At 33.1% G+C, this 6,187-nt stretch overlaps 1 long non-coding RNA gene across 1 annotated transcript; it reads left to right on the top strand.

The window, feature by feature from the left end:
* Positions 1-3,136: 3,136 nt before the first annotated feature.
* Positions 3,137-5,555, top strand: LOC133174392 (uncharacterized). The gene is made up of 2 exons (XR_009719131.1): positions 3,137-3,188; positions 5,152-5,555. It is a non-coding gene; the product is annotated as an uncharacterized LOC133174392 (long non-coding RNA).
* Positions 5,556-6,187: the final 632 nt, after the last annotated feature.

A 6,187-nucleotide genomic window follows, 5' to 3' on the forward strand; every position in this document is an offset into this window, starting at 1 on the left:
GCGATGGAAGAACTATTTATAAGCTTTGATTGAAGCAAAATTACATTATAGTCGTCCTGTACAATATTGATTTCTTGTATAATACAATATATTTGATTATTCTGAAACAATTTGATAGTTTATTTCTGTGTAATTGATCAAAAAGGTTTAAGTTACATACAAATTAATCATAATAGCACATTTTAACAGCAAAATAAAATTCTCCAAAATGCTACTCATGTTAATGTTTATCTTTTAATGAATCCCCATACCTTTCTCTGCAATATTTCTAGATAATCTTTGGTAAAAGAAGGTACCCCTTAATTCGAATTTTGATGGCACTTTAAAATTATATGTCAATTAACATATATTTGACTGAATATGAACGCGTATATTTATGGTGATTTTTTTTCTCAAATAAATATCTTTCATTTATTCAAATATATGAATATTTATATTTGCTTATTCTAATTAGTCAAAAAAAAAAAAAGAGTTGTGTCCGATTATTTTGGACAGGCTGCCAACCGGTGCCTATTCATGGGCGCGATCCCACTACTGCAGAACACGGGGACCTCTGTCTGCTGTGTTTCCACCCTAGGCCGTTACGTCCCTCCTTAGACAACCTGGACACCCTGGGCTCCCCTGAGGTGACCATATTGATTTAATTTAAACAATATTTTATTATGATTAAACATAACTGGATTGGACAGCAGGCACTGCCTATATAAGTTCTCTCCACAATACATGTACAGGTCAAATCATACATGTTACAAGTAAATATTAATTACATAACATTGAAAAGATATATGTGTATATTCCAAAGAGATTTATATATAAAAAAAGACAAAATAAGTAGGAAAAAAATATAAATGAGCTGATGATACTATATAAGTTTGCATTTTGACCTTTGATCATATTGATGCCGTGCTTAGTGCGGACGCTCGATCGACATAGGTCGCCGGAGAGCAGGACCCCCGCCCTCAAATCGTCCACCAACTCTGACCTCCGAGTATACCTGGATTACAGGAGCACGCCACAACTCCCAGTCGATAGTTTGAGAACATTTTATCAATAAAAAAACTTCCTATTTCCTAGTTCCAAGCTGTGCGTTTCCCATGTTTCCATTTATATATAATATATAAAAAAAAAATTATCATTTTTTTTTCTTTAAAAGTACATGAAGTGCAATCCACTTTTCAATTTAAGAATCTCTTGTCTTGTAAATTTACTACGTCAATAAACTTTCCAATCGGAAGTCCTATAGCCCCAGGCTTTCTGTTGTACATGTATATACTTTAGCTGCTATGTAGCCCTCTCCGATTTTTTTTTTTTTTGGGGGGGGGGGGGGGCTACAACTCCTTCGGATCTCCGTAATAGTGCAAATGCAGGAGTGATTCACAATCACACAGATTTCGGCTCAAATTATCAGATTTAAAAAAAATCGGAGAGGGCTACATTATTGCAACTATATGTACTATAGGGCTGTGTATTGAGCAAAAAATTTCGATACAATACGATACGATATTTTTTAAAGCGATATGCGATATATTGGATTCTTGAACAAGTCTACCAAAAAAGTCTTGTAAATCATTTAATACATACATTTTATAAAAACTGAGTGTTTTATAACCCATTTCTAAGTTCTTGTCTCACTGTCATTACAAAATACGCTTCAAATTTAAACTTTTTAATGACTGTAAAACCAACATGTGAAAATATAATTGTCAACGTATTTTGTAATACTTATTTATTATGTGCTATCTCCTAAATGTTTATATCATTATTGACCTGTTTTAATTAAAAACAGTTAAATATAATCTTTGGTGATTGAAATGCCCAACTTTTTCACAGAATTATAAGAAAAACTGCCTGCATGATACATATTGAAAGTTATTTTTTCGATACGGTACATTCTTGAATATTGATACGTATTGATATATCGATATATTGATACAGCCCTAATGTACTAGTATATCAGAGTCTATACATTTTTCTGCTCGCTGATTTTTTTTTTTTCAGTTTGGGATTACTTTGGGGTGTATGGGAGCTTAAAAAGTAAAATTTAGTTGATCCGTTATTACTTCTGACACCAAAGAATCAGTTCGTACGTATAATAATGAAACTTATAAGCATAGATTGACTGAAAAAACAATGATGCATGGATATTGTTCAAAGACTCCATTTACTTCAAAATATTTTCCCTTTGGAACACTGGTAAACATAATCAATATCCGGGAATCATAATCAATACCCGGTGATCATAATCAATACCCGGTGATCATAATAGCCGATTAAAACAATTCTGCATTGTAAAGCAGTATTTTTCTCTCAAAGACGTATAAGAAGGTGAAAATGAGGAGTAATTGATATAGTTCGTTTCTATAGATACAATCATGATGCAAAATTAAAATATCTTGATATTTTGATTTCAATTTGCATGTTAATCAGAAAATTTACCAAAAAGGCATGATTCCATACATAACTTTCGGTCATCAACTTACCAATTTACAATCTTCAGCTAAACGTATTCAAATAATGAAAATATCTTTTTGGAACAAAATAAAATCGTTTTAAAATCTATTTTTTTTTTTAAAAAAAAGTAGATTTTTTTCATTTGATGTTTTCATGTCAAAACAACTTCAAAACCCATTAAATGATGCCCATGTCTACAAATTTCTGACTCAGAAAAGGGGATACATTCTTCCTAGACCACCAGATCACAACTCGACCCCCGACCCCCCCCCCCCCTTCAAGAAACCTGGCAACAATTTTGCTCAAGTCCATCCCGGCATAGTTTTCGATGTTGACAAGAAACATCAAATTAAATCAAACCAGTTTGATCTTCATACTGAGAACCTTGTATTTCACATGGATATTCTTTATTATTTTTGTGTCAGAATGTTTCCTCCCATTTGGTTTTTTGTTATATCGGGATCGGTGTTCTCTAGCGGGATCGGGATACGAATTCAATTCTTATTTGAGGTATAATATGTATGTTGTTTTGGATCTCGTAACCAGCCTCTATAACCAGGCAGAGCGCATGCGTGAAATAATTTTCCATCGAGATCGGAAAACAGCAGAGAGGAAATTCGGAATATATAATGGAAACTAGTGATGCGGAATGATACTATAGTCAGAAGCAGAAATTTTTGCATAATTCGATCAACTTTTATTTAAAAAAGCAGAAGAATAAATGAATCAACTTTACAGTTAGTTTTTATTTATTTATTTATTTAATTATTAATTAATTAATTTATTTATTTAATTCATTTATTTATCATTCTTATAATTAATTAACTAAGTAACTGATTAATTTATTAAAAAATATATATTTGTATTTTTTTTAATTCATTTATAACATTCTTTCCTTCATTTATTAATTATTCCATCCATTAATTAATTATCGATTAATTAATTCATTGATTTATTAATTTGTATGCATGTTTGTTTGTTTATTTATTTATTTATTATTCTAATAATTAAGTAATTGATTAATTCATGAAGAAGTTCATTTATTTGTTTATTTATTTATTATATTCATTCCTTCATTTATTTCGTATTCTATTAATTAATTTATTTATTTATTTATTTATTTATTTATTATTTATCTATTTATTTATGCATTCATTTATTCGTATTTTTATTAATTTCTTTATTGATTGATTGATTTATTTTTGCATTTATTTATTGATTTATTTATGCATTTATCATATATTTCTTTTATAAATTAATTATTTTTACAGGGTTTGTATACTGATTACCAGGGTCTGTTTATGTATTGCCATAGTTTATATACCATCACCAGGGTCTATATACCTATCACCAGGGTCTGTATACCTATCACCAGGGTCTGTATACCTATCACCAGGGTCTATGTACCTATCACCAGGGTCTATATACCCATCACCAGGGTCTGTATACCCATCACCAGGGTCTGTATACCCATCACCAGGGTCCGTTTTATCTATCACCAGGGTCTATATACCTATCACCAGGGTCTGTATACCCATCACCAGGGTCTGTATACTTATCACCAGGGTCTATGTACCTATCACCAGGGTCTATATACCTATCACCAGGGTCTGTATACCCATCACCAGGGTCTGTATACTTATCACCAAGGTCTATGTACCTATCACCAGAGTCTGTATACCCATCACCAGTGTCCGTATTATCTATCACCAGGGTCTTTATACCCATCACCAGGGTCTGTATACCCATCACCAGGGTCTGTATCCCCATCACCAGGGTCTGTATACCCATCACCAGGGTCTGTTTACCCATCACCAGTGTCTGTATTATCTATCACCAGGGTCTTTATACCCATCACCAGGGTCTGTATACCCATCACCAGGGTCTGTATACCTATCACCAGAGTCTATATACCCATCACCAGGGTCTGTATTATCTATCACCAGGGTCTATGTACCTATCACCAGGGTCTATATACCCATCACCATGGTCTGTATACCCATCACCAGGGTCTGTACGAGTACGTATCACCAGGGTCTATGTACCTATCACCAGGCTCTGTATACCCATCACCAGTGTCTGTATTATCTATCACCAGGGTCTTTATACCCATCACCAGGCTCTGTATACCTATCACCAGGGTCTGTATACCCATCAACAGAGTCTATATACCCATCACCAGGGTCTATATACCTATCACCAAGGTCTGTATACCTATCACAAGGGTGTGTATGCCCATCACCAGAGTGTATATACCCATCACCAGGCTCTGTATACCTATCACCAGGGTCTCTATACTTATCACCAGGGTCTGTATATACCCACCACCATCTATAACTATCATCAGGGTCTATATACCTATCACCAGGTACTGTATACCAATCACCAGGGTCTCTTGACCCATCACTCGGGTCAGTTTATCTATCACCAGGTTCTGTATACCAATCACCAGGGTCTATATACCCTTCATCACGGTTTTTTCTTCCCTCGTGCAGGGTCTAGTTCCCATCTTTTTAGTAGGGTAACCTTCAACATAGTTTGCATTATGAAAATGAATCCAATTACTTTTTAGGGTGTCTTCATAAACGTAACATCTTGTGGAGAACGTATGAGTTGTTCAATGAACTATAATGATTTTATTGTGATTAAGATGCATTGACTCTAATGTTATATTGATCTTATTTACTTTTTATTTTGTAGTGTAAGCCTGTCAAGGAGGAAGCAAAGGATATAGAAACTTATAACAATGGACAAAGATTTATAATTGTGTGGAACTATCTTTACATTGTAAATGCCAATGTATCCTGATTCCTCTATTGCATAAATCGAGAGAAATCTAATAATTCCATTATGTTGTTTACTTGTTCCAGAGAAAATGTGAAGATATACATATCTACATAATTAATCAATAAAGTGTGAAATTTTAAAAATTATCATAAAAGAAGAGCAACCAACACAAAGTTCAAATTTCTTCTATGTTCATGACAGTAGAACAGTAGGATAATAGTGCCAAAATTTGTGTTCTACAAACCCTAGCTGTCATGTTGTCAAGAAGGAGACCCAGTGTATTTTCACTGCATGGAAATGATATGGAATGTCTTTAATCGTTTTTTTGTTGTTGTTTTTTTTCTTTTTGGTTGGGATGCAATCGTCTATGGCATATTGTGACTGTCGTGGCGGCTCATCATATTTAAAATTATTATATATTTTTAAAGTGGGATGTTCTGTTTAAAAGCTTAGGACCAAGGATCGAGTTACTATAGTATGATTTGAAAGTCGATCAAACTTCAATGTCAAGTTTATGAGGTTAAAAATCAAAGTATATTTGGAACGTCTTGTTAGAGCTATGTTCATGTACAAGAAAATATTAAAGTCCTGTCTCATCAGGTACAAAGCTTTGGCCAGGATTAAAAGTTTTGTAAAAAGAAAGTCAAATGCCAAGGTCAAAGATCTTAGGCTATATACATTCCAGTGACTTGTTATAGTTTTGTCACGGGTATTGCACAGGTCAATTATGAAAACATATATCTCATTCCATACTAAGCTTAGGTCAGGGTTATTTTTTTTTATAAGTATATCAAATTTCACTGACAAGGTCATAAGATAAAAAAAATAAATTCAGAAAGATTTTGTAATTCGTAATTCATATGTGGAATATGAGAGTCCGATCTTCTCAAAATTATTATATATTTTCTATTAGATGAATATTTCTTGAAATTGATAAACTAAACAAAAA

Source organism: Saccostrea echinata, unplaced genomic scaffold, assembly GCF_033153115.1.
Source record: "Saccostrea echinata isolate AGI-Se365-2 ecotype Australia unplaced genomic scaffold, CSIRO_AGI_Sech_v1 ptg000057l, whole genome shotgun sequence".
Classification (NCBI taxonomy): domain Eukaryota; kingdom Metazoa; phylum Mollusca; class Bivalvia; order Ostreida; family Ostreidae; genus Saccostrea; species Saccostrea echinata.